General features: G+C 45.8%; 15 non-coding genes across 15 annotated transcripts; all 15 read left to right on the top strand.

The window, feature by feature from the left end:
- Positions 1-2,436: 2,436 nt before the first annotated feature.
- On the top strand, positions 2,437-2,524 carry trnay-gua (transfer RNA tyrosine (anticodon GUA)). Its single transcript is given in 2 exon segments — positions 2,437-2,473; positions 2,489-2,524. It is a non-coding gene; the product is annotated as a tRNA-Tyr (tRNA).
- Positions 2,525-3,910: 1,386 nt separating this feature from the next.
- trnay-gua (transfer RNA tyrosine (anticodon GUA)) lies at positions 3,911-3,998 on the top strand. The gene is given in 2 exon segments: positions 3,911-3,947; positions 3,963-3,998. It is a non-coding gene; the product is annotated as a tRNA-Tyr (tRNA).
- Positions 3,999-5,383: 1,385 nt separating this feature from the next.
- On the top strand, positions 5,384-5,471 carry trnay-gua (transfer RNA tyrosine (anticodon GUA)). The gene is given in 2 exon segments: positions 5,384-5,420; positions 5,436-5,471. It is a non-coding gene; the product is annotated as a tRNA-Tyr (tRNA).
- Positions 5,472-6,856: 1,385 nt separating this feature from the next.
- trnay-gua (transfer RNA tyrosine (anticodon GUA)) lies at positions 6,857-6,944 on the top strand. Its single transcript is given in 2 exon segments — positions 6,857-6,893; positions 6,909-6,944. It is a non-coding gene; the product is annotated as a tRNA-Tyr (tRNA).
- Positions 6,945-8,328: 1,384 nt separating this feature from the next.
- trnay-gua (transfer RNA tyrosine (anticodon GUA)) lies at positions 8,329-8,416 on the top strand. Its single transcript is given in 2 exon segments — positions 8,329-8,365; positions 8,381-8,416. It is a non-coding gene; the product is annotated as a tRNA-Tyr (tRNA).
- A 1,385-nt stretch (positions 8,417-9,801) lies between these two features.
- Positions 9,802-9,889, top strand: trnay-gua (transfer RNA tyrosine (anticodon GUA)). The gene is given in 2 exon segments: positions 9,802-9,838; positions 9,854-9,889. It is a non-coding gene; the product is annotated as a tRNA-Tyr (tRNA).
- A 1,385-nt stretch (positions 9,890-11,274) lies between these two features.
- trnay-gua (transfer RNA tyrosine (anticodon GUA)) lies at positions 11,275-11,362 on the top strand. Its single transcript is given in 2 exon segments — positions 11,275-11,311; positions 11,327-11,362. It is a non-coding gene; the product is annotated as a tRNA-Tyr (tRNA).
- A 1,384-nt stretch (positions 11,363-12,746) lies between these two features.
- Positions 12,747-12,834, top strand: trnay-gua (transfer RNA tyrosine (anticodon GUA)). The gene is given in 2 exon segments: positions 12,747-12,783; positions 12,799-12,834. It is a non-coding gene; the product is annotated as a tRNA-Tyr (tRNA).
- Positions 12,835-14,218: 1,384 nt separating this feature from the next.
- trnay-gua (transfer RNA tyrosine (anticodon GUA)) lies at positions 14,219-14,306 on the top strand. Its single transcript is given in 2 exon segments — positions 14,219-14,255; positions 14,271-14,306. It is a non-coding gene; the product is annotated as a tRNA-Tyr (tRNA).
- Positions 14,307-15,302: 996 nt separating this feature from the next.
- Positions 15,303-15,390, top strand: trnay-gua (transfer RNA tyrosine (anticodon GUA)). Its single transcript is given in 2 exon segments — positions 15,303-15,339; positions 15,355-15,390. It is a non-coding gene; the product is annotated as a tRNA-Tyr (tRNA).
- Positions 15,391-16,776: 1,386 nt separating this feature from the next.
- trnay-gua (transfer RNA tyrosine (anticodon GUA)) lies at positions 16,777-16,864 on the top strand. Its single transcript is given in 2 exon segments — positions 16,777-16,813; positions 16,829-16,864. It is a non-coding gene; the product is annotated as a tRNA-Tyr (tRNA).
- Positions 16,865-18,233: 1,369 nt separating this feature from the next.
- On the top strand, positions 18,234-18,321 carry trnay-gua (transfer RNA tyrosine (anticodon GUA)). Its single transcript is given in 2 exon segments — positions 18,234-18,270; positions 18,286-18,321. It is a non-coding gene; the product is annotated as a tRNA-Tyr (tRNA).
- Positions 18,322-20,702: 2,381 nt separating this feature from the next.
- On the top strand, positions 20,703-20,790 carry trnay-gua (transfer RNA tyrosine (anticodon GUA)). The gene is given in 2 exon segments: positions 20,703-20,739; positions 20,755-20,790. It is a non-coding gene; the product is annotated as a tRNA-Tyr (tRNA).
- A 1,381-nt stretch (positions 20,791-22,171) lies between these two features.
- Positions 22,172-22,259, top strand: trnay-gua (transfer RNA tyrosine (anticodon GUA)). Its single transcript is given in 2 exon segments — positions 22,172-22,208; positions 22,224-22,259. It is a non-coding gene; the product is annotated as a tRNA-Tyr (tRNA).
- A 1,383-nt stretch (positions 22,260-23,642) lies between these two features.
- Positions 23,643-23,730, top strand: trnay-gua (transfer RNA tyrosine (anticodon GUA)). Its single transcript is given in 2 exon segments — positions 23,643-23,679; positions 23,695-23,730. It is a non-coding gene; the product is annotated as a tRNA-Tyr (tRNA).
- The last annotated feature ends 141 nt before the right edge of the window (positions 23,731-23,871 follow it).

The raw sequence follows: 23,871 nt of genomic DNA, 5'->3' as shown, positions 1-23,871 counted from the left end.
TGACAGCAGTGCACTTTGACTTGTGTTTGACAAACATATTATCTTTCCCTGAGATCGCCAAATTCATAACTTGTTGACCTTCCATAGGACAGTTGGTAAAGTCGCGTAGTGTATTTGAAATTGCAACAATCCTTATGTCACTGGCTCACACTGGCTCAAAGGAGGATAACTTTTTCAGCGGTTTTTGACAGCAGTGCACTTTAACTTGACAATCAAATCAATCAAATATTTTTATAAAGTCCTTCTTTCATCAGCTGATGTCACAAAGTGCTGTACAGAAACCCAGCCTACAACCCCAAACAGCAAGCAATGCAGGTGTAGAAGCACGGTGGCTAGAAAAAACTCCCTAGAAAGGCCAAAAACCTAGGAAAAAACCTAGAGAGGAACCAGGCTGTGAGGGGTGGCCAGTCATCGTCTGGCTGTTCCGGGTATCGATTATAACAAAACATGGCCAAGATGTTCAAATGTTCATAGACGACCAGCAGTTTGAAAAAATAATAATCACAGTGGTTGTTGAGGGTGCAACAGGTCAGCACATCAGAAGTAAATGTCAGTTGGCTTTTCATAGCTGATTATTCAGAGTATCTCTACCACACCTGCTGTCTCTAGAGAGTTTAAAACAACAGGTCTGGGACAGGTCGCACGTCCGGTGAACCGGTCAGGGTTCCATAGCCGCAGGCAGAACACTGGAAACTGGAGCAGCAGCACAACCAGGTGGACTGGGGACAGCAAGGAGTCATCAGGCCGGGAAGACCTGAAGCATGGTCTTAGGGCTCAGGTCCTTCTCCAAGAGAAAGAAAGAGCAAAGAAGAGAGAAAGAGAGAGAATTAGAGAGAGCATGCATAAATAGACACAGGACACCGGATAAGACAGGAGAAATACTCTAGCTATAACAGACTGACCCCAGCCCCCCGACACACAAACTACTGCAACATAAATACTGGAGGCTGAGACAGGAGGGGTCGGGAGAAACTGTGGCCCCGTCCGACGATACCCCCGGTCAGGGCCTAACAGGCAGGATATAACCCCACACACTTTGCCAAAGCACAGACCCCACGCCACTAGAGCGATATCTTCAACCACCGACTTACCATCCTGAGACAAGGGCAAAAAAAGCATTCATTACCCTCGGCTCACTTTTTCACTATCCCCAAATGCAACTACTGGCATTCTAAGGGGATGTAGCTCAGCGCAAGAGCGAATGCTTTGCATGTATGAGGACATCAGATCAATCCCCTGCATCTACATGAAACCACCACACTAAGCAGATTATAGATCATATTTTAAGAAGGAACATATGATCAGCTGAACTTATTATCATCTAGGTCATGGCTTTAGGAATTACTTGTCCACCTTCGATAGCTCAGTTGGTAGAGCGGAGGACTGTAGGTAATAATTGTAGCAATCCTTAGGTCGCTGGTTCAATTCTGGCTCGAAGGAAATCATTTTTTCTTGTGGCTTGCTCCAACTTTTGACAGCAGTGCACTTTGACTTGTGTTTGACAAACATATTATCGATTATAACAAAACATGGCCAAGATGTTCAAATGTTCATAGATGACCAGCACGGTCAAAAAATAATAATCACAGTGGTTGTTGAGGGTGCAACAGGTCAGCACATCAGAAGTAAATGTCAGTTGGCTTTTCATAGCTGATTATTCAGAGTATCTCTACCACACCTGCTGTCTCTAGAGAGTTTAAAACAACAGGTCTGGGACAGGTCGCACGTCCGGTGAACCGGTCAGGGTTCCATAGCCGCAAGCAGAACACTTGAAACTGGAGCAGCAGCACAACCAGGTGGACTGGGGACAGCAAGGAGTCATCAGGCCGGGAAGACCTGAAGCATGGTCTTAGGGCTCAGGTCCTTCTCCAAGAGAAAGAAAGAGCAAATAAGAGAGAAAGAGAGAGAGAATTAGAGAGAGCATGCATAAATAGACACAGGACACCGGATAAGACAGGAGAAATACTCTAGCTATAACAGACTGACCCCAGCCCCCCGACACACAAACTACTGCAGCATAAATACTGGAGGCTGAGACAGGAGGGGTCGGGAGAAACTGTGGCCCCGTCCGACGATACCCCTGGTCAGGGCCTAACAGGCAGGATATAACCCCACACACTTTGCCAAAGCACAGCCCCCACGCCACTAGAGCGATATCTTCAACCACCGACTTACCATCCTGAGACAAGGGCAAAAAAAGCATTCATTACCCTCGGCTCACTTTTTCACTATCCCCAAATGCAACTACTGGCATTCTAAGGGGATGTAGCTCAGCGCAAGAGCGAATGCTTTGCATGTATGAGGACATCAGATCAATCCCCTGCATCTACATGAAACCACCACACTAAGCAGATTATAGATCATATTTTAAGAAGGAACATATGATCAGCTGAACTTCTTACCATCTAGGTCATGGCTTTGGGAATTACTTGTCCACCTTCGATAGCTCAGTTGGTAGAGCGGAGGACTGTAGGTTATAATTGTAGCAATCCTTAGGTCGCTGGTTCAAATCCGGCTCGAAGGAATGTATTTTTTCTTTTGGCTTGCTCCAACTTTTGACAGCAGTGCACTTTGACTTGTGTTTGACAAACATATTATCTTTCCCTGAGATCGCCAAATTCATAACTTGTTGACCTTCCATAGGACAGTTGGTAAAGTCGCGGAGTGTATTTGAAATTGCAACAATCCTTATGTCACTGGCTCACACTGGCTCAAAGGAGGATAACTTTTTCAGCGGTTTTTGACAGCAGTGCACTTTAACTTGACAATCAAATCAATCAAATATTTTTATAAAGTCCTTCTTTCATCAGCTGATGTCACAAAGTGCTGTACAGAAACCCAGCCTACAACCCCAAACAGCAAGCAATGCAGGTGTAGAAGCACGGTGGCTAGAAAAAACTCCCTAGAAAGGCCAAAAACCTAGGAAAAAACCTAGAGAGGAACCAGGCTGTGAGGGGTGGCCAGTCATCGTCTGGCTGTTCCGGGTATCGATTATAACAAAACATGGCCAAGATGTTCAAATGTTCATAGATGACCAGCACGGTCAAAAAATAATAATCACAGTGGTTGTTGAGGGTGCAACAGGTCAGCACATCAGAAGTAAATGTCAGTTGGCTTTTCATAGCTGATTATTCAGAGTATCTCTACCACACCTGCTGTCTCTAGAGAGTTTAAAACAACAGGTCTGGGACAGGTCGCACGTCCGGTGAACCGGTCAGGGTTCCATAGCAGCAGGCAGAACACTTGAAACTGGAGCAGCAGCACAACCAGGTGGACTGGGGACAGCAAGGAGTCATCAGGCCAGTAAGACCTGAAGCATGGTCTTAGGGCTCAGGTCCTTCTCCAAGAGAAAGAAAGAGCAAATAAGAGAGAAAGAGAGAGAGAATTAGAGAGAGCATGCATAAATAGACACAGGACACCGGATAAGACAGGAGAAATACTCTAGCTATAACAGACTGACCCCAGCCCCCCGACACACAAACTACTGCAGCATAAATACTGGAGGCTGAGACAGGAGGGGTCGGGAGAAACTGTGGCCCCGTCCGACGATACCCCTGGTCAGGGCCTAACAGGCAGGATATAACCCCACACACTTTGCCAAAGCACAGCCCCCACGCCACTAGAGCGATATCTTCAACCACCGACTTACCATCCTGAGACAAGGGCAAAAAAAGCATTCATTACCCTCGGCTCACTTTTTCACTATCCCCAAATGCAACTACTGGCATTCTAAGGGGATGTAGCTCAGCGCAAGAGCGAATGCTTTGCATGTATGAGGACATCAGATCAATCCCCTGCATCTACATGAAACCACCACACTAAGCAGATTATAGATCATATTTTAAGAAGGAACATATGATCAGCTGAACTTCTTACCATCTAGGTTATGGCTTTGGGAATTACTTGTCCACCTTCGATAGCTCAGTTGGTAGAGCGGAGGACTGTAGGTTATAATTGTAGCAATCCTTAGGTCGCTGGTTCAAATCCGGCTCGAAGGAATGTATTTTTTCTTTTGGCTTGCTCCAACTTTTGACAGCAGTGCACTTTGACTTGTGTTTGACAAACATATTATCTTTCCCTGAGATCGCCAAATTCATAACTTGTTGACCTTCCATAGGACAGTTGGTAAAGTCGCGGAGTGTATTTGAAATTGCAACAATCCTTATGTCACTGGCTCACACTGGCTCAAAGGAGGATAACTTTTTCAGCGGTTTTTGACAGCAGTGCACTTTAACTTGACAATCAAATCAATCAAATATTTTTATAAAGTCCTTCTTTCATCAGCTGATGTCACAAAGTGCTGTACAGAAACCCAGCCTAAAACCCCAAACAGCAAGCAATGCAGGTGTAGAAGCACGGTGGCTAGTAAAAACTCCCTAGAAAGGCCAAAACCTAGGAAAAAAGCTAGAGAGGAACCAGGCTGTGAGGGGTGGCCAGTCATCGTCTGGCTGTTCCGGGTATCGATTATAACAAAACATGGCCAAGATGTTCAAATGTTCATAGATGACCAGCACGGTCAAAAAATAATAATCACAGTGGTTGTTGAGGGTGCAACAGGTCAGCACATCAGAAGTAAATGTCAGTTGGCTTTTCATAGCTGATTATTCAGAGTATCTCTACCACACCTGCTGTCTCTAGAGAGTTTAAAACAACAGGTCTGGGACAGGTCGCACGTCCGGTGAACCGGTCAGGGTTCCATAGCAGCAGGCAGAACACTTGAAACTGGAGCAGCAGCACAACCAGGTGGACTGGGGACAGCAAGGAGTCATCAGGCCAGTAAGACCTGAAGCATGGTCTTAGGGCTCAGGTCCTTCTCCAAGAGAAAGAAAGAGCAAATAAGAGAGAAAGAGAGAGAGAATTAGAGAGAGCATGCATAAATAGACACAGGACACCGGATAAGACAGGAGAAATACTCTAGCTATAACAGACTGACCCCAGCCCCCCGACACACAAACTACTGCAGCATAAATACTGGAGGCTGAGACAGGAGGGGTCGGGAGAAACTGTGGCCCCGTCCGACGATACCCCTGGTCAGGGCCTAACAGGCAGGATATAACCCCACACACTTTGCCAAAGCACAGCCCCCACGCCACTAGAGCGATATCTTCAACCACCGACTTACCATCCTGAGACAAGGGCAAAAAAAGCATTCATTACCCTCGGCTCACTTTTTCACTATCCCCAAATGCAACTACTGGCATTCTAAGGGGATGTAGCTCAGCGCAAGAGCGAATGCTTTGCATGTATGAGGACATCAGATCAATCCCCTGCATCTACATGAAACCACCACACTAAGCAGATTATAGATCATATTTTAAGAAGGAACATATGATCAGCTGAACTTCTTACCATCTAGGTTATGGCTTTGGGAATTACTTGTCCACCTTCGATAGCTCAGTTGGTAGAGCGGAGGACTGTAGGTTATAATTGTAGCAATCCTTAGGTCGCTGGTTCAAATCCGGCTCGAAGGAATGTATTTTTTCTTTTGGCTTGCTCCAACTTTTGACAGCAGTGCACTTTGACTTGTGTTTGACAAACATATTATTTTTCCCTGAGATCGCCAAATTCATAACTTGTTGACCTTCCATAGGACAGTTGGTAAAGTCGCGGAGTGTATTTGAAATTGCAACAATCCTTATGTCACTGGCTCACACTGGCTCAAAGGAGGATAACTTTTTCAGCGGTTTTTGACAGCAGTGCACTTTAACTTGACAATCAAATCAATCAAATATTTTTATAAAGTCCTTCTTTCATCAGCTGATGTCACAAAGTGCTGTACAGAAACCCAGCCTAAAACCCCAAACAGCAAGCAATGCAGGTGTAGAAGCACGGTGGCTAGGAAAAACTCCCTAGAAAGGCCAAAACCTAGGAAAAAAGCTAGAGAGGAACCAGGCTGTGAGGGGTGGCCAGTCATCGTCTGGCTGTTCCGGGTATCGATTATAACAAAACATGGCCAAGATGTTCAAATGTTCATAGATGACCAGCAGGGTCAAAAAATAATAATCACAGTGGTTGTTGAGGGTGCAACAGGTCAGCACATCAGAAGTAAATGTCAGTTGGCTTTTCATAGCTGATTATTCAGAGTATCTCTACCACACCTGCTGTCTCTAGAGAGTTTAAAACAACAGGTCTGGGACAGGTCGCACGTCCGGTGAACCGGTCAGGGTTCCATAGCCGCAAGCAGAACACTTGAAACTGGAGCAGCAGCACAACCAGGTGGACTGGGGACAGCAAGGAGTCATCAGGCCGGGAAGACCTGAAGCATGGTCTTAGGGCTCAGGTCCTTCTCCAAGAGAAAGAAAGAGCAAATAAGAGAGAAAGAGAGAGAGAATTAGAGAGAGCATGCATAAATAGACACAGGACACCGGATAAGACAGGAGAAATACTCTAGCTATAACAGACTGACCCCAGCCCCCCGACACACAAACTACTGCAGCATAAATACTGGAGGCTGAGACAGGAGGGGTCGGGAGAAACTGTGGCCCCGTCCGACGATACCCCTGGTCAGGGCCTAACAGGCAGGATATAACCCCACACACTTTGCCAAAGCACAGCCCCCACGCCACTAGAGCGATATCTTCAACCACCGACTTACCATCCTGAGACAAGGGCAAAAAAAGCATTCATTACCCTCGGCTCACTTTTTCACTATCCCCAAATGCAACTACTGGCATTCTAAGGGGATGTAGCTCAGCGCAAGAGCGAATGCTTTGCATGTATGAGGACATCAGATCAATCCCCTGCATCTACATGAAACCACCACACTAAGCAGATTATAGATCATATTTTAAGAAGGAACATATGATCAGCTGAACTTCTTACCATCTAGGTTATGGCTTTAGGAATTACTTGTCCACCTTCGATAGCTCAGTTGGTAGAGCGGAGGACTGTAGGTTATAATTGTAGCAATCCTTAGGTCGCTGGTTCAAATCCGGCTCGAAGGAATGTATTTTTTCTTTTGGCTTGCTCCAACTTTTGACAGCAGTGCACTTTGACTTGTGTTTGACAAACATATTATCTTTCCCTGAGATCGCCAAATTCATAACTTGTTGACCTTCCATAGGACAGTTGGTAAAGTCGCGGAGTGTATTTGAAATTGCAACAATCCTTATGTCACTGGCTCACACTGGCTCAAAGGAGGATAACTTTTTCAGCGGTTTTTGACAGCAGTGCACTTTAACTTGACAATCAAATCAATCAAATATTTTTATAAAGTCCTTCTTTCATCAGCTGATGTCACAAAGTGCTGTACAGAAACCCAGCCTACAACCCCAAACAGCAAGCAATGCAGGTGTAGAAGCACGGTGGCTAGAAAAAACTCCCTAGAAAGGCCAAAAACCTAGGAAAAAACCTAGAGAGGAACCAGGCTGTGAGGGGTGGCCAGTCATCGTCTGGCTGTTCCGGGTATCGATTATAACAAAACATGGCCAAGATGTTCAAATGTTCATAGACGACCAGCAGTTTGAAAAAATAATAATCACAGTGGTTGTTGAGGGTGCAACAGATCAGCACATCAGAAGTAAATGTCAGTTGGCTTTTCATAGCTGATTATTCAGAGTATCTCTACCACACCTGCTGTCTCTAGAGAGTTTAAAACAACAGGTCTGGGACAGGTCGCACGTCCGGTGAACCGGTCAGGGTTCCATAGCCGCAGGCAGAACACTTGAAACTGGAGCAGCAGCACAACCAGGTGGACTGGGGACAGCAAGGAGTCATCAGGCCGGGAAGACCTGAAGCATGGTCTTAGGGCTCAGGTCCTTCTCCAAGAGAAAGAAAGAGCAAAGAAGAGAGAAAGAGAGAGAATTAGAGAGAGCATGCATAAATAGACACAGGACACCGGATAAGACAGGAGAAATACTCTAGCTATAACAGACTGACCCCAGCCCCCCGACACACAAACTACTGCAACATAAATACTGGAGGCTGAGACAGGAGGGGTCGGGAGAAACTGTGGCCCCGTCCGACGATACCCCCGGTCAGGGCCTAACAGGCAGGATATAACCCCACACACTTTGCCAAAGCACAGCCCCCACGCCACTAGAGCGATATCTTCAACCACCGACTTACCATCCTGAGACAAGGGCAAAAAAAGCATTCATTACCCTCGGCTCACTTTTTCACTATCCCCAAATGCAACTACTGGCATTCTAAGGGGATGTAGCTCAGCGCAAGAGCGAATGCTTTGCATGTATGAGGACATCAGATCAATCCCCTGCATCTACATGAAACCACCACACTAAGCAGATTATAGATCATATTTTAAGAAGGAACATATGATCAGCTGAACTTCTTATCATCTAGGTCATGGCTTTAGGAATTACTTGTCCACCTTCGATAGCTCAGTTGGTAGAGCGGAGGACTGTAGGTAATAATTGTAGCAATCCTTAGGTCGCTGGTTCAAATCCGGCTCGAAGGAATGTATTTTTTCTTTTGGCTTGCTCCAACTTTTGACAGCAGTGCACTTTGACTTGTGTTTGACAAACATATTATCTTTCCCTGAGATCGCCAAATTCATAACTTGTTGACCTTCCATAGGACAGTTGGTAAAGTCGCGGAGTGTATTTGAAATTGCAACAATCCTTATGTCACTGGCTCACACTGGCTCAAAGGAGGATAACTTTTTCAGCGGTTTTTGACAGCAGTGCACTTTAACTTGACAATCAAATCAATCAAATATTTTTATAAAGTCCTTCTTTCATCAGCTGATGTCACAAAGTGCTGTACAGAAACCCAGCCTAAAACCCCAAACAGCAAGCAATGCAGGTGTAGAAGCACGGTGGCTAGGAAAAACTCCCTAGAAAGGCCAAAACCTAGGAAAAAAACTAGAGAGGAACCAGGCTGTGAGGGGTGGCCAGTCATCGTCTGGCTGTTCCGGGTATCGATTATAACAAAACATGGCCAAGATGTTCAAATGTTCATAGATGACCAGCAGGGTCAAAAAATAATAATCACAGTGGTTGTTGAGGGTGCAACAGGTCAGCACATCAGAAGTAAATGTCAGTTGGCTTTTCATAGCTGATTATTCAGAGTATCTCTACCACACCTGCTGTCTCTAGAGAGTTTAAAACAACAGGTCTGGGACAGGTCGCACGTCCGGTGAACCGGTCAGGGTTCCATAGCCGCAAGCAGAACACTTGAAACTGGAGCAGCAGCACAACCAGGTGGACTGGGGACAGCAAGGAGTCATCAGGCCGGGAAGACCTGAAGCATGGTCTTAGGGCTCAGGTCCTTCTCCAATAGAAAGAAAGAGCAAATAAGAGAGAAAGAGAGAGAGAATTAGAGAGAGCATGCATAAATAGACACAGGACACCGGATAAGACAGGAGAAATACTCTAGCTATAACAGACTGACCCCAGCCCCCCGACACACAAACTACTGCAGCATAAATACTGGAGGCTGAGACAGGAGGGGTCGGGAGAAACTGTGGCCCCGTCCGACGATACCCCTGGTCAGGGCCTAACAGGCAGGATATAACCCCACACACTTTGCCAAAGCACAGCCCCCACGCCACTAGAGCGATATCTTCAACCACCGACTTACCATCCTGAGACAAGGGCAAAAAAAGCATTCATTACCCTCGGCTCACTTTTTCACTATCCCCAAATGCAACTACTGGCATTCTAAGGGGATGTAGCTCAGCGCAAGAGCGAATGCTTTGCATGTATGAGGACATCAGATCAATCCCCTGCATCTACATGAAACCACCACACTAAGCAGATTATAGATCATATTTTAAGAAGGAACATATGATCAGCTGAACTTCTTACCATCTAGGTCATGGCTTTGGGAATTACTTGTCCACCTTCGATAGCTCAGTTGGTAGAGCGGAGGACTGTAGGTTATAATTGTAGCAATCCTTAGGTCGCTGGTTCAAATCCGGCTCGAAGGAATGTATTTTTTCTTTTGGCTTGCTCCAACTTTTGACAGCAGTGCACTTTGACTTGTGTTTGACAAACATATTATCTTTCCCTGAGATCGCCAAATTCATAACTTGTTGACCTTCCATAGGACAGTTGGTAAAGTCGCGGAGTGTATTTGAAATTGCAACAATCCTTATGTCACTGGCTCACACTGGCTCAAAGGAGGATAACTTTTTCAGCGGTTTTTGACAGCAGTGCACTTTAACTTGACAATCAAATCAATCAAATATTTTTATAAAGTCCTTCTTTCATCAGCTGATGTCACAAAGTGCTGTACAGAAACCCAGCCTAAAACCCCAAACAGCAAGCAATGCAGGTGTAGAAGCACGGTGGCTAGGAAAAACTCCCTAGAAAGGCCAAAACCTAGGAAAAAAGCTAGAGAGGAACCAGGCTGTGAGGGGTGGCCAGTCATCGTCTGGCTGTTCCGGGTATCGATTATAACAAAACATGGCCAAGATGTTCAAATGTTCATAGATGACCAGCAGGGTCAAAAAATAATAATCACAGTGGTTGTTGAGGGTGCAACAGGTCAGCACATCAGAAGTAAATGTCAGTTGGCTTTTCATAGCTGATTATTCAGAGTATCTCTACCACACCTGCTGTCTCTAGAGAGTTTAAAACAACAGGTCTGGGACAGGTCGCACGTCCGGTGAACCGGTCAGGGTTCCATAGCCGCAAGCAGAACACTTGAAACTGGAGCAGCAGCACAACCAGGTGGACTGGGGACAGCAAGGAGTCATCAGGCCGGGAAGACCTGAAGCATGGTCTTAGGGCTCAGGTCCTTCTCCAAGAGAAAGAAAGAGCAAATAAGAGAGAAAGAGAGAGAGAATTAGAGAGAGCATGCATAAATAGACACAGGACACCGGATAAGACAGGAGAAATACTCTAGCTATAACAGACTGACCCCAGCCCCCCGACACACAAACTACTGCAGCATAAATACTGGAGGCTGAGACAGGAGGGGTCGGGAGAAACTGTGGCCCCGTCCGACGATACCCCTGGTCAGGGCCTAACAGGCAGGATATAACCCCACACACTTTGCCAAAGCACAGCCCCCACGCCACTAGAGCGATATCTTCAACCACCGACTTACCATCCTGAGACAAGGGCAAAAAAAGCATTCATTACCCTCGGCTCACTTTTTCACTATCCCCAAATGCAACTACTGGCATTCTAAGGGGATGTAGCTCAGCGCAAGAGCGAATGCTTTGCATGTATGAGGACATCAGATCAATCCCCTGCATCTACATGAAACCACCACACTAAGCAGATTATAGATCATATTTTAAGAAGGAACATATGATCAGCTGAACTTCTTACCATCTAGGTCATGGCTTTGGGAATTACTTGTCCACCTTCGATAGCTCAGTTGGTAGAGCGGAGGACTGTAGGTTATAATTGTAGCAATCCTTAGGTCGCTGGTTCAAATCCGGCTCGAAGGAATGTATTTTTTCTTTTGGCTTGCTCCAACTTTTGACAGCAGTGCACTTTGACTTGTGTTTGACAAACATATTATCTTTCCCTGAGATCGCCAAATTCATAACTTGTTGACCTTCCATAGGACAGTTGGTAAAGTCGCGGAGTGTATTTGAAATTGCAACAATCCTTATGTCACTGGCTCACACTGGCTCAAAGGAGGATAACTTTTTCAGCGGTTTTTGACAGCAGTGCACTTTAACTTGACAATCAAATCAATCAAATATTTTTATAAAGTCCTTCTTTCATCAGCTGATGTCACAAAGTGCTGTACAGAAACCCAGCCTACAACCCCAAACAGCAAGCAATGCAGGTGTAGAAGCACGGTGGCTAGAAAAAACTCCCTAGAAAGGCCAAAAACCTAGGAAAAAACCTAGAGAGGAACCAGGCTGTGAGGGGTGGCCAGTCATCGTCTGGCTGTTCCGGGTATCGATTATAACAAAACATGGCCAAGATGTTCAAATGTTCATAGACGACCAGCAGTTTGAAAAAATAATAATCACAGTGGTTGTTGAGGGTGCAACAGATCAGCACATCAGAAGTAAATGTCAGTTGGCTTTTCATAGCTGATTATTCAGAGTATCTCTACCACACCTGCTGTCTCTAGAGAGTTTAAAACAACAGGTCTGGGACAGGTCGCACGTCCGGTGAACCGGTCAGGGTTCCATAGCCGCAGGCAGAACACTTGAAACTGGAGCAGCAGCACAACCAGGTGGACTGGGGACAGCAAGGAGTCATCAGGCCGGGAAGACCTGAAGCATGGTCTTAGGGCTCAGGTCCTTCTCCAAGAGAAAGAAAGAGCAAAGAAGAGAGAAAGAGAGAGAATTAGAGAGAGCATGCATAAATAGACACAGGACACCGGATAAGACAGGAGAAATACTCTAGCTATAACAGACTGACCCCAGCCACCCGACACACAAACTACTGCAGCATAAATACTGGAGGCTGAGACAGGAGGGGTCGGGAGAAACTGTGGCCCCGTCCGACGATACCCCTGGTCAGGGCCTAACAGGCAGGATATAACCCCACACACTTTGCCAAAGCACAGCCCCCACGCCACTAGAGCGATATCTTCAACCACCGACTTACCATCCTGAGACAAGGGCAAAAAAAGCATTCATTACCCTCGGCTCACTTTTTCACTATCCCCAAATGCAACTACTGGCATTCTAAGGGGATGTAGCTCAGCGCAAGAGCGAATGCTTTGCATGTATGAGGACATCAGATCAATCCCCTGCATCTACATGAAACCACCACACTAAGCAGATTATAGATCATATTTTAAGAAGGAACATATGATCAGCTGAACTTCTTACCATCTAGGTCATGGCTTTGGGAATTACTTGTCCACCTTCGATAGCTCAGTTGGTAGAGCGGAGGACTGTAGGTTATAATTGTAGCAATCCTTAGGTCGCTGGTTCAAATCCGGCTCGAAGGAATGTATTTTTTCTTTTGGCTTGCTCCAACTTTTGACAGCAGTGCACTTTGACTTGTGTTTGACAAACATATTATCTTTCCCTGAGATCGCCAAATTCATAACTTGTTGACCTTCCATAGGACAGTTGGTAAAGTCGCGGAGTGTATTTGAAATTGCAACAATCCTTATGTCACTGGCTCACACTGGCTCAAAGGAGGATAACTTTTTCAGCGGTTTTTGACAGCAGTGCACTTTAACTTGACAATCAAATCAATCAAATATTTTTATAAAGTCCTTCTTTCATCAGCTGATGTCACAAAGTGCTGTACAGAAACCCAGCCTACAACCCCAAACAGCAAGCAATGCAGGTGTAGAAGCACGGTGGCTAGAAAAAACTCCCTAGAAAGGCCAAAAACCTAGGAAAAAACCTAGAGAGGAACCAGGCTGTGAGGGGTGGCCAGTCATCGTCTGGCTGTTCCGGGTATCGATTATAACAAAACATGGCCAAGATGTTCAAATGTTCATAGACGACCAGCAGTTTGAAAAAATAATAATCACAGTGGTTGTTGAGGGTGCAACAGATCAGCACATCAGAAGTAAATGTCAGTTGGCTTTTCATAGCTGATTATTCAGAGTATCTCTACCACACCTGCTGTCTCTAGAGAGTTTAAAACAACAGGTCTGGGACAGGTCGCACGTCCGGTGAACCGGTCAGGGTTCCATAGCCGCAGGCAGAACACTTGAAACTGGAGCAGCAGCACAACCAGGTGGACTGGGGACAGCAAGGAGTCATCAGGCCGGGAAGACCTGAAGCATGGTCTTAGGGCTCAGGTCCTTCTCCAAGAGAAAGAAAGAGCAAAGAAGAGAGAAAGAGAGAGAATTAGAGAGAGCATGCATAAATAGACACAGGACACCGGATAAGACAGGAGAAATACTCTAGCTATAACAGACTGACCCCAGCCCCCCGACACACAAACTACTGCAACATAAATACTGGAGGCTGAGACAGGAGGGGTCGGGAGAAACTGTGGCCCCGTCCGACGATACCCCCGGTCAGGGCCTAACAGGCAGGATATAACCCCACACACTTTGCCAAAGCACAGCCCCCACGCCACTAGAGCGATATCTTCAACCACCGACTTACCATCCTGAGACAAGGGCAAAAAAAGCATTCATTACCCTCGGCTCACTTTTTCACTATCCCCAAATGCAACTACTGGCATTCTAAGGGGATGTAGCTCAGCGCAAGAGCGAATGCTTTGCATGTATGAGGACATCAGATCAATCCCCTGCATCTACATGAAACCACCACACTAAGCAGATTATAGATCATATTTTAAGAAGGAACATATGATCAGCTGAACTTCTTATCATCTAGGTCATGGCTTTAGGAATTACTTGTCCACCTTCGATAGCTCAGTTGGTAGAGCGGAGGACTGTAGGTAATAATTGTAGCAATCCTTAGGTCGCTGGTTCAATTCCGGCTCGGAGGAAATCATTTTTTCTTGTGGCTTGCTCCAACTTTTGACAGCAGTGCACTTTGACTTGTGTTTGACAAACATATTATCGATTATAACAAAACATGGCCAAGATGTTCAAATGTTCATAGATGACCAGCACGGTCAAAAAATAATAATCACAGTGGTTGTTGAGGGTGCAACAGGTCAGCACATCAGAAGTAAATGTCAGTTGGCTTTTCATAGATGATTATTCAGAGTATCTCTACCACACCTGCTGTCTCTAGAGAGTTTAAAACAACAGGTCTGGGACAGGTCGCACGTCCGGTGAACCGGTCAGGGTTCCATAGCCGCAAGCAGAACACTTGAAACTGGAGCAGCAGCACAACCAGGTGGACTGGGGACAGCAAGGAGTCATCAGGCCGGGAAGACCTGAAGCATGGTCTTAGGGCTCAGGTCCTTCTCCAAGAGAAAGAAAGAGCAAATAAGAGAGAAAGAGAGAGAGAATTAGAGAGAGCATGCATAAATAGACACAGGACACCGGATAAGACAGGAGAAATACTCTAGCTATAACAGACTGACCCCAGCCCCCCGACACACAAACTATTGCAGCATAAATACTGGAGGCTGAGACAGGAGGGGTCGGGAGAAACTGTGGCCCCGTCCGACGATACCCCTGGTCAGGGCCTAACAGGCAGGATATAACCCCACACACTTTGCCAAAGCACAGCCCCCACGCCACTAGAGCGATATCTTCAACCACCGACTTACCATCCTGAGACAAGGGCAAAAAAAGCATTCATTACCCTCGGCTCACTTTTTCACTATCCCCAAATGCAACTACTGGCATTCTAAGGGGATGTAGCTCAGAGCAAGAGCGAATGCTTTGCATGTATGAGGACATCAGATCAATCCCCTGCATCTACATGAAACCACCACACTAAGCAGATTATAGATCATATTTTAAGAAGGAACATATGATCAGCTGGACTTCTTACCATCTAGGTCATGGCTTTGGGAATTACTCGTCCACCTTCGATAGCTCAGTTGGTAGAGCAGAGGACTGTAGGTTATAATTGTAGCAATCCTTAGGTCGCTGGTTCAAATCCGGCTCGAAGGAATGTATTTTTTCTTTTGGCTTGCTCCAACTTTTGACAGCAGTGCACTTTGACTTGTGTTTGACAAACATATTATCTTTCCCTGAGATCGCCAAATTCATAACTTGTTGACCTTCCATAGGACAGTTGGTAAAGTCGCGGAGTGTATTTGAAATTGCAACAATCCTTATGTCACTGGCTCACACTGGCTCAAAGGAGGATAACTTTTTCAGCGGTTTTTGACAGCAGTGCACTTTAACTTGACAATCAAATCAATCAAATATTTTTATAAAGTCCTTCTTTCATCAGCTGATGTCACAAAGTGCTGTACAGAAACCCAGCCTACAACCCCAAACAGCAAGCAATGCAGGTGTAGAAGCACGGTGGCTAGAAAAAACTCCCTAGAAAGGCCAAAAACCTAGGAAAAAACCTAGAGAGGAACCAGGCTGTGAGGGGTGGCCAGTCATCGTCTGGCTGTTCCGGGTATCGATTATAACAAAACATGGCCAAGATGTTCAAATGTTCATAGACGACCAGCAGTTTGAAAAAATAATAATCACAGTGGTTGTTGAGGGTGCAACAGGTCAGCACATCAGAAGTAAATGTCAGTTGGCTTTTCATAGCTGATTATTCAGAGTATCTCTACCACACCTGCTGTCTCTAGAGAGTGTAAAACAACAGGTCTGGGACAGGTCGCACGTCCGGTGAACCGGTCAGGGTTCCATAGCCGCAAGCAGAACACTTGAAACTGGAGCAGCAGCACAACCAGGTGGACTGGGGACAGCAAGGAGTCATCAGGCCGGGAAGACCTGAAGCATGGTCTTAGGGCTCAGGTCCTTCTCCAAGAGAAAGAAAGAGCAAATAAGAGAGAAAGAGAGAGAGAATTAGAGAGAGCATGCATAAATAGACACAGGACACCGGATAAGACAGGAGAAATACTCTAGCTATAACAGACTGACCCCAGCCCCCCGACACACAAACTACTGCAGCATAAATACTGGAGGCTGAGACAGGAGGGGTCGGGAGAAACTGTGGCCCCGTCCGACGATACCCCTGGTCAGGGCCTAACAGGCAGGATATAACCCCACACACTTTGCCAAAGCACAGCCCCCACGCCACTAGAGCGATATCTTCAACCACCGACTTACCATCCTGAGACAAGGGCAAAAAAAGCATTCATTACCCTCGGCTCACTTTTTCACTATCCCCAAATGCAACTACTGGCATTCTAAGGGGATGTAGCTCAGCGCAAGAGCGAATGCTTTGCATGTATGAGGACATCAGATCAATCCCCTGCATCTACATGAAACCACCACACTAAGCAGATTATAGATCATATTTTAAGAAGGAACATATGATCAGCTGAACTTCTTACCATCTAGGTCATGGCTTTGGGAATTACTTGTCCACCTTCGATAGCTCAGTTGGTAGAGCGGAGGACTGTAGGTTATAATTGTAGCAATCCTTAGGTCGCTGGTTCAAATCCGGCTCGAAGGAATGTATTTTTTCTTTTGACAGCAGTGCACTTTGACTTGTGTTTGACAAACATATTATCTTTCCCTGAGATCGCCAAATTCATAACTTGTTGACCTTCCATAGGACAGTTGGTAAAGTCGCGGAGTGTATTTGAAATTGCAACAATCCTTATGTCACTGGCTCACACTGGCTCAAAGGAGGATAACTTTTTCAGCGGTTTTTGACAGCAGTGCACTTTAACTTGACAATCAAATCAATCAAATATTTTTATAAAGTCCTTCTTTCATCAGCTGATGTCACAAAGTGCTGTACAGAAACCCAGCCTACAACCCCAAACAGCAAGCAATGCAGGTGTAGAAGCACGGTGGCTAGAAAAAACTCCCTAGAAAGGCCAAAAACCTAGGAAAAAACCTAGAGAGGAACCAGGCTGTGAGGGGTGGCCAGTCATCGTCTGGCTGTTCCGGGTATCGATTATAACAAAACATGGCCAAGATGTTCAAATGTTCATAGATGACCAGCACGGTCAAAAAATAATAATCACAGTGGTTGTTGAGGGTGCAACAGGTCAGCACATCAGAAGTAAATGTCAGTTGGCTTTTCATAGCTGATTATTCAGAGTATCTCTACCACACCTAATGTCTCTAGAGAGTTTAAAACAACAGGTCTGGGACAGGTCGCACGTCTGGTGAACCGGTCAGGGTTCCATAGCAGCAGGCAGAACACTTGAAACTGGAGCAGCAGCACAACCAGGTGGACTGGGGACAGCAAGGAGTCATCAGGCCGGGAAGACCTGAAGCATGGTCTTAGGGCTCAGGTCCTTCTCCAAGAGAAAGAAAGAGCAAAGAAGAGAGAAAGAAAGAGAGAATTAGAGAGAGCATGCATAAATAGACACAGGACACCGGATAAGACAGGAGAAATACTCTAGCTATAACAGAATGACCCCAGCCACCCGACACACAAACTACTGCAGCATAAATACTGGAGGCTGAGACAGGAGGGGTCGGGAGAAACTGTGGCCCCGTCCGACGATACCCCCGGTCAGGGCCTAACAGGCAGGATATAACCCCACACACTTTGCCAAAGCACAGCCCCCACGCCACTAGAGCGATATCTTCAACCACCGACTTACCATCCTGAGACAAGGGCAAAAAAAGCATTCATTACCCTCGGCTCACTTTTTCACTATCCCCAAATGCAACTACTGGCATTCTAAGGGGATGTAGCTCAGCGCAAGAGTGAATGCTTTGCATGTATGAGGACATCAGATCAATCCCCTGCATCTACATGAAACCACCACACTAAGCAGATTATAGATCATATTTTAAGAAGGAACATATGATCAGCTGAACTTCTTACCATCTAGGTCATGGCTTTGGGAATTACTTGTCCACCTTCGATAGCTCAGTTGGTAGAGCGGAGGACTGTAGGTGATAATTGTAGCAATCCTTAGGTCGCTGGTTCAAATCCGGTTCGAAGGAATGTATTTTTTCTTGTGGCTTGCTCCAACTTTTGACAGCAGTGCACTTTGACTTGTGTTTGACAAACATATTATCTTTCCCTGAGATCGCCAAATTCATAACTTGTTGACCTTCCATAGGACAGTTGGTAAAGTCGCGGAGTGTATTTGAAATTGCAACAATCCTTATGTCACTGGCTCACACTGGCTCAAAGGAGGATAACTTTTTCAGCGGTTTTTGACAGCAGTGCACTTTAACTTGACAATCAAATCAATCAAATATTTTTATAAAGTCCTTCTTTCATCAGCTGATGTCACAAAGTGCTGTACAGAAACCCAGCCTACAACCCCAAACAGCAAGCAATGCAGGTGTAGAAGCACGGTGGCTAGGAAAAACTCCCTAGAAAGGCCAAAACCTAGGAAAAAACCTAGAGAGGAACCAGGCTGTGAGGGGTGGCCAGTCATCGTCTGGCTGTTCCGGGTATCGATTATAACAAAACATGGCCAAGATGTTCAAATGTTCATAGATGACCAGCAGGGTCAAAAAATAATAATCACAGTGGTTGTTGAGGGTGCAACAGGTCAGCACATCAGAAGTAAATGTCAGTTGGCTTTTCACAGCTGATTATTCAGAGTATCTCTACCACACCTGCTGTCTCTAGAGAGTTTAAAACAACAGGTCTGGGACAGGTCGCACGTCCGGTGAACCGGTCAGGGTTCCATAGCTGCAGGCAGAACACTGGAAACTGGAGCAGCAGCACAACCAGGTGGACTGGGGACAGCAAGGAGTCATCAGGCCGGGAAGACCTGAAGCATGGTCTTAGGGCTCAGGTCCTTCTCCAAGCGAAAGAAAGAGCAAAGAAGAGAGAAAGAAAGAGAGAATTAGAGATAGCATGCATAAACAGACACAAGACACCTGATAAGACGGGAGAAATACTCTAGCTATAACAGACTGACCCCAGCCCCCCGACACACAAACTACTGCAGCATAAATACTTGAGGCTGAGACAGGAGGGGTCGGGAGAAACTGTGGCCCCGTCCGACGATACCCCCGGTCAGGGCCTAACAGGCAGGATATAACCCCACACACTTTGCCAAAGCACAGCCTCCACGCCACTAGAGCGATATCTTCAGTTTTAAGTTCCTCGGCATACACATCACAGACAAACTGAATTGGTCCACTCACACAGACAGCATCGTGAAGAAGGCGCAGCAGCGCCTCTTCAACCTCAGGAGGCTGAAGAAATTCGGCTTGTCACCAAAAGCACTCACAAACTTCTACAGATGCACAATCGAGAGCATCCTGGCGGGCTGTATCACCGCCTGGTACGGCAACTGCACCGCCCTCAACCGTAAGGCTCTCCAGAGGGAAGTGAGGTCTGCACAACGCATCACCGGGGGCAAACTACCTGCCCTCTAGGACACCTACACCACCCGATGTCACAGGAAGGCCATAAAGATCATCAAGGACATCAACCACCCGAGCCACTGCCTGTTCACCCCGCTATCATCCAGAAGGCGAGGTCAGTACAGGTGCATCAAAGCTGGGACCGAGAGACTGAAAAACAGCTTCTATCTCAAGGCCATCAGACTGTTAAACAGCCACCACTAACACTGAGTGGCTGCTGCCAACACACTGACACTGACTCAACTCCAGCCACTTTAATAATGGGAATTGATGGGAAATTATGTAAATATATCACTAGCCACTTTAAACAATGCTACCTTATATAATGTTACTTACCCTACATTATTCATCTCATATACATACGTATATACTGTACTCTATATCATCGACTGTATCCTTATGTAATACATGTATCACTAGCCACTTTAAACTATGCCACTTTGTTTACATACTCATCTCATTTGTACATACTGTACTCGATACCATCTACTGTATCTTGCCTATGCTGCTCTGTACCATCACTCATTCATATATCCTTATGTACATATTCTTTATCCCCTTACACTGTGTACAAGACAGTAGTTTTGGAATTGTTAGTTAGATTACTTGTTATTACTGCATTGTCGGAACTAGAAGAACAAGCATTTCGCTACACTCGCATTAACATCTGCTAACCATGTGTATGTGACAAATAAAATTAGATTTGATTTGATTTGATTCAACCACCGACTTACCATCCTGAGACAAGGGCAAAAAAAGCATTCATTACCATCGGCTCACTTTTTCACTATCCCCAAATGCAACTACTGGCATTCTAAGGGGATGTAGCTCAGCGCAAGAGCGAATACTTTGCATGTATGAGGACATCGGATCAATCCCCTGCATCTCCATGAAACCACCACACTAAGCAGATTATAGATCATAGTTTAAGAAGGAACATATGATCAGCTGAACTTATTACCATCTAGGTCATGGCTTTTCGAGTTACTTGTCCACCTTCGATAGCTCAGTTGGTAGAGCGGAGGACTGTAGGTGATAATTGTAGGAATCCTTAGGTCGCTGGTTCAAATCCGGCTCGAAGGAATGTATTTTTTCTTTTGGCTTGCTCCAACTTTTGACAGCAGTGCACTTTGACTTGTGTTTGACAAACATATTATCTTTCCCTGAGATCGCCAAATTCATAACTTGTTGACCTTCCATAGGACAGTTGGTAAAGTCGCGGAGTGTATTTGAAATTGCAACAATCCTTATGTCACTGGCTCACACTGGCTCAAAGGAGGATAACTTTTTCAGCGGTTTTTGACAGCAGTGCACTTTAACTTGCCAATCAAATCAATCAAATAGTTTTATATAAAGTCCTTCTTTCATCAGCTTATGTCACAAAGTGCTGTACAGAAACACAGCCCAATACCCCAAACAGCAAGCAATGCAGTTGTAGAAGCACAGTGGCTAGGAAAAACTCCCTAGAAAGGCCAAAACCTAGGAAAAAACCTAGAGAGGAACCAGGCTGTGAGGGGTGGCCAGTCATCGTCTGGCTGTTCCGGGTATCGATTATAACAAAACATGGCCAAGATGTTCAAATGTTCATAGATGACCAGCAGGGTCAAAAAATAATAATCACAGTGGTTGTTGAGGGTGCAACAGGTCAGCACATCAGAAGTAAATGTCAGTTGGCTTTTCATAGCTGATTATTCAGAGTATCTCTACCACACCTGCTGTCTCTAGAGAGTTTAAAACAACAGGTCTGGGAAAGGTGGCACGTCCGGTGAACCGGTCAGGGTTCCATAGCCGCAGGCAGAACACTTGAAACTGGAGCAGCAGCACAACCAGGTGGACTGGGGACAGCAAGGAGTCATCAGGCCGGGAAGACCTGAAGCATGGTCTTAGGGCTCAGGTCCTTCTCCAAGAGAAAGAAAGAGCAAAGAAGAGAGAAAGAGAGAGAGAATTAGAGAGAGCATGCATAAATAGACACAGGACACCGGATAAGACAGGAGAAATACTCTAGCTATAACAGCCCAGCCCCCCGACACACAAACTACTGCAGCATAAATCCTGGAGGCTGAGACAGGAGGGGTCGGGAGAAACTGTGGCCCCGTCCGACGATACCCCCGGTCAGGGCCTAACAGGCAGGATATAACCCCACTCACTTTGCCAAAGCACAGCCCCCACGCCACTAGAGCGATATCTTCAACCACCGACTTACCATCCTGAGACAAGGGCAAAAAAAGCATTCATTACCATCGGCTCACTTTTTCACTATCCCCAAATGCAACTACTGGCATTCTAAGGGGATGTAGCTCAGCGCAAGAGCGAATACTTTGCATGTATGAGGACATCGGATCAATCCCCTGCATCTCCATGAAACCACCACACTAAGCAGATTATAGATCATAGTTTAAGAAGGAACATATGATCAGCTGAACTTCTTACCATCTAGGTCATGGCTTTGGGAGTTACTTGTCTACCTTCGATAGCTCAGTTGGTAGAGCGGAGGACTGTAGGTGATAATTGTAGCAATCCTTAGGTCGCTGGTTCAAATCCGGCTCGAAGGAATGTATTTTTTTTTGTGGCTTGCTAAAACTTTTGACAGCAGTGCAATTTGACTTGTGTTTGACAAACATATTATCTTTCCCTGAGATCGCTGAATTCATAACTTGTTGACCTTCCATAGGACAGTTGGCAAAGTCGCGGAGTGTATTTGAAATTGCAACAATCCTTATGTCACTGGCTCACACTGGCTCAAAGGAGGATAACTTTTTCAGCGGTTTTTGACAGCAGTGCACTTTAACTTGACAATCAAATCAATCAAATATTTTTATAAAGTCTTTCTTTCATCAGCTGATGTCACAAAGTGCTGTACAGAAACCCAGCCTAAAACCCCAAACCGCAAGCAATGCAGGTGTAGAAGCACGGTGGCTAGGAAAAACACCCTAGAAAGGCCAAAACCTAGGAAAAAAGCTAGAGAGGAACCAGGCTGTGAGGGGTGACCAGTCATCGTCTGGCTGTTCCGGGTATCGATTATAACAAAACATGGCCAAGATGTTCAAATGTTCATAGACGACCAGCAGTTTGAAAAAATAATAATCACAGTGGTTGTTGAGGGTGCAACAGGTCAGCACATCAGAAGTAAATGTCAGTTGGCTTTTCATAGCTGATTATTCAGAGTATCTCTACCACACCTGCTGTCTCTAGAGAGTTTAAAACAACAGGTCTGGGACAGGTCGCACGTCCGGTTAACCGGTCAGGGTTCCATAGCCGCAAACAGAACACTTGAAACTGGAGCAGCAGCACAACCAGGTGGACTGGGGACAGCAAGGAGTCATCAGGCCGGGAAGACCTGAAGCATGGTTTTAGGGCTCAGGTCCTTCTCCAAGAGAAAGAAAGAGCAAAGAAGAGAGAAAGAGAGAGAATTAGAGAGAGCATGCATAAATAGACACAGGACACCGGATAAGACAGGAGAAATACTCTAGCTATAACAGACTGACCCCAGCCCCCCGCCACACAAACTACTGCAACATAAATACTGGAGGCTGAGACAGGAGGGGTCGGGAGAAACTGTGGCCCCGTCCGACGATACCCCCGGTCAGGGCCTAACAGGCAGGATATAACCCCACACACTTTGCCAAAGCACAGCCCCCACGCCACTAGAGCGATATCTTCAACCACCGACTTACCATCCTGAGACAAGGGCAAAAAAAGCATTCATTACCCTCGGCTCACTTTTTCACTATCCCCAAATGCAACTACTGGCATTCTAAGGGGATGTAGCTCAGCGCAAGAGCGAATGCTTTGCATGTATGAGGCCATCAGATCAATCCCCTGCATCTACATGAAACCACCACACTAAGCAGATTATAGATCATATTTTAAGAAGGAACATATGATCAGCTGAACTTCTTATCATCTAGATCATGGCTTTAGGAATTACTTGTCCACCTTCGATAGCTCAGTTGGTAGAGCGGAGGACTGTAGGTAATAATTGTAGCAATCCTTAGGTCGCTGGTTCAATTCCGGCTCGAAGGAAATCATTTTTCTTGTGGCTTGCTCCAACTTTTGACAGCAGTGCACTTTGACTTGTGTTTGACAAACATATTATCTTTCCCTGAGATCACTGAATTCATAACTTGTTGACCTTCCATAGGACAGTTGGCAAAGTCGCGGAGT

Source organism: Oncorhynchus mykiss, chromosome 18 (genome assembly GCF_057628025.1).
Source record: "Oncorhynchus mykiss isolate SJ-2025 chromosome 18, ASM5762802v1, whole genome shotgun sequence".
Lineage (NCBI taxonomy): Eukaryota > Metazoa > Chordata > Actinopteri > Salmoniformes > Salmonidae > Oncorhynchus > Oncorhynchus mykiss.
This window is presented reverse-complemented; position numbering and strand designations above follow the sequence as displayed.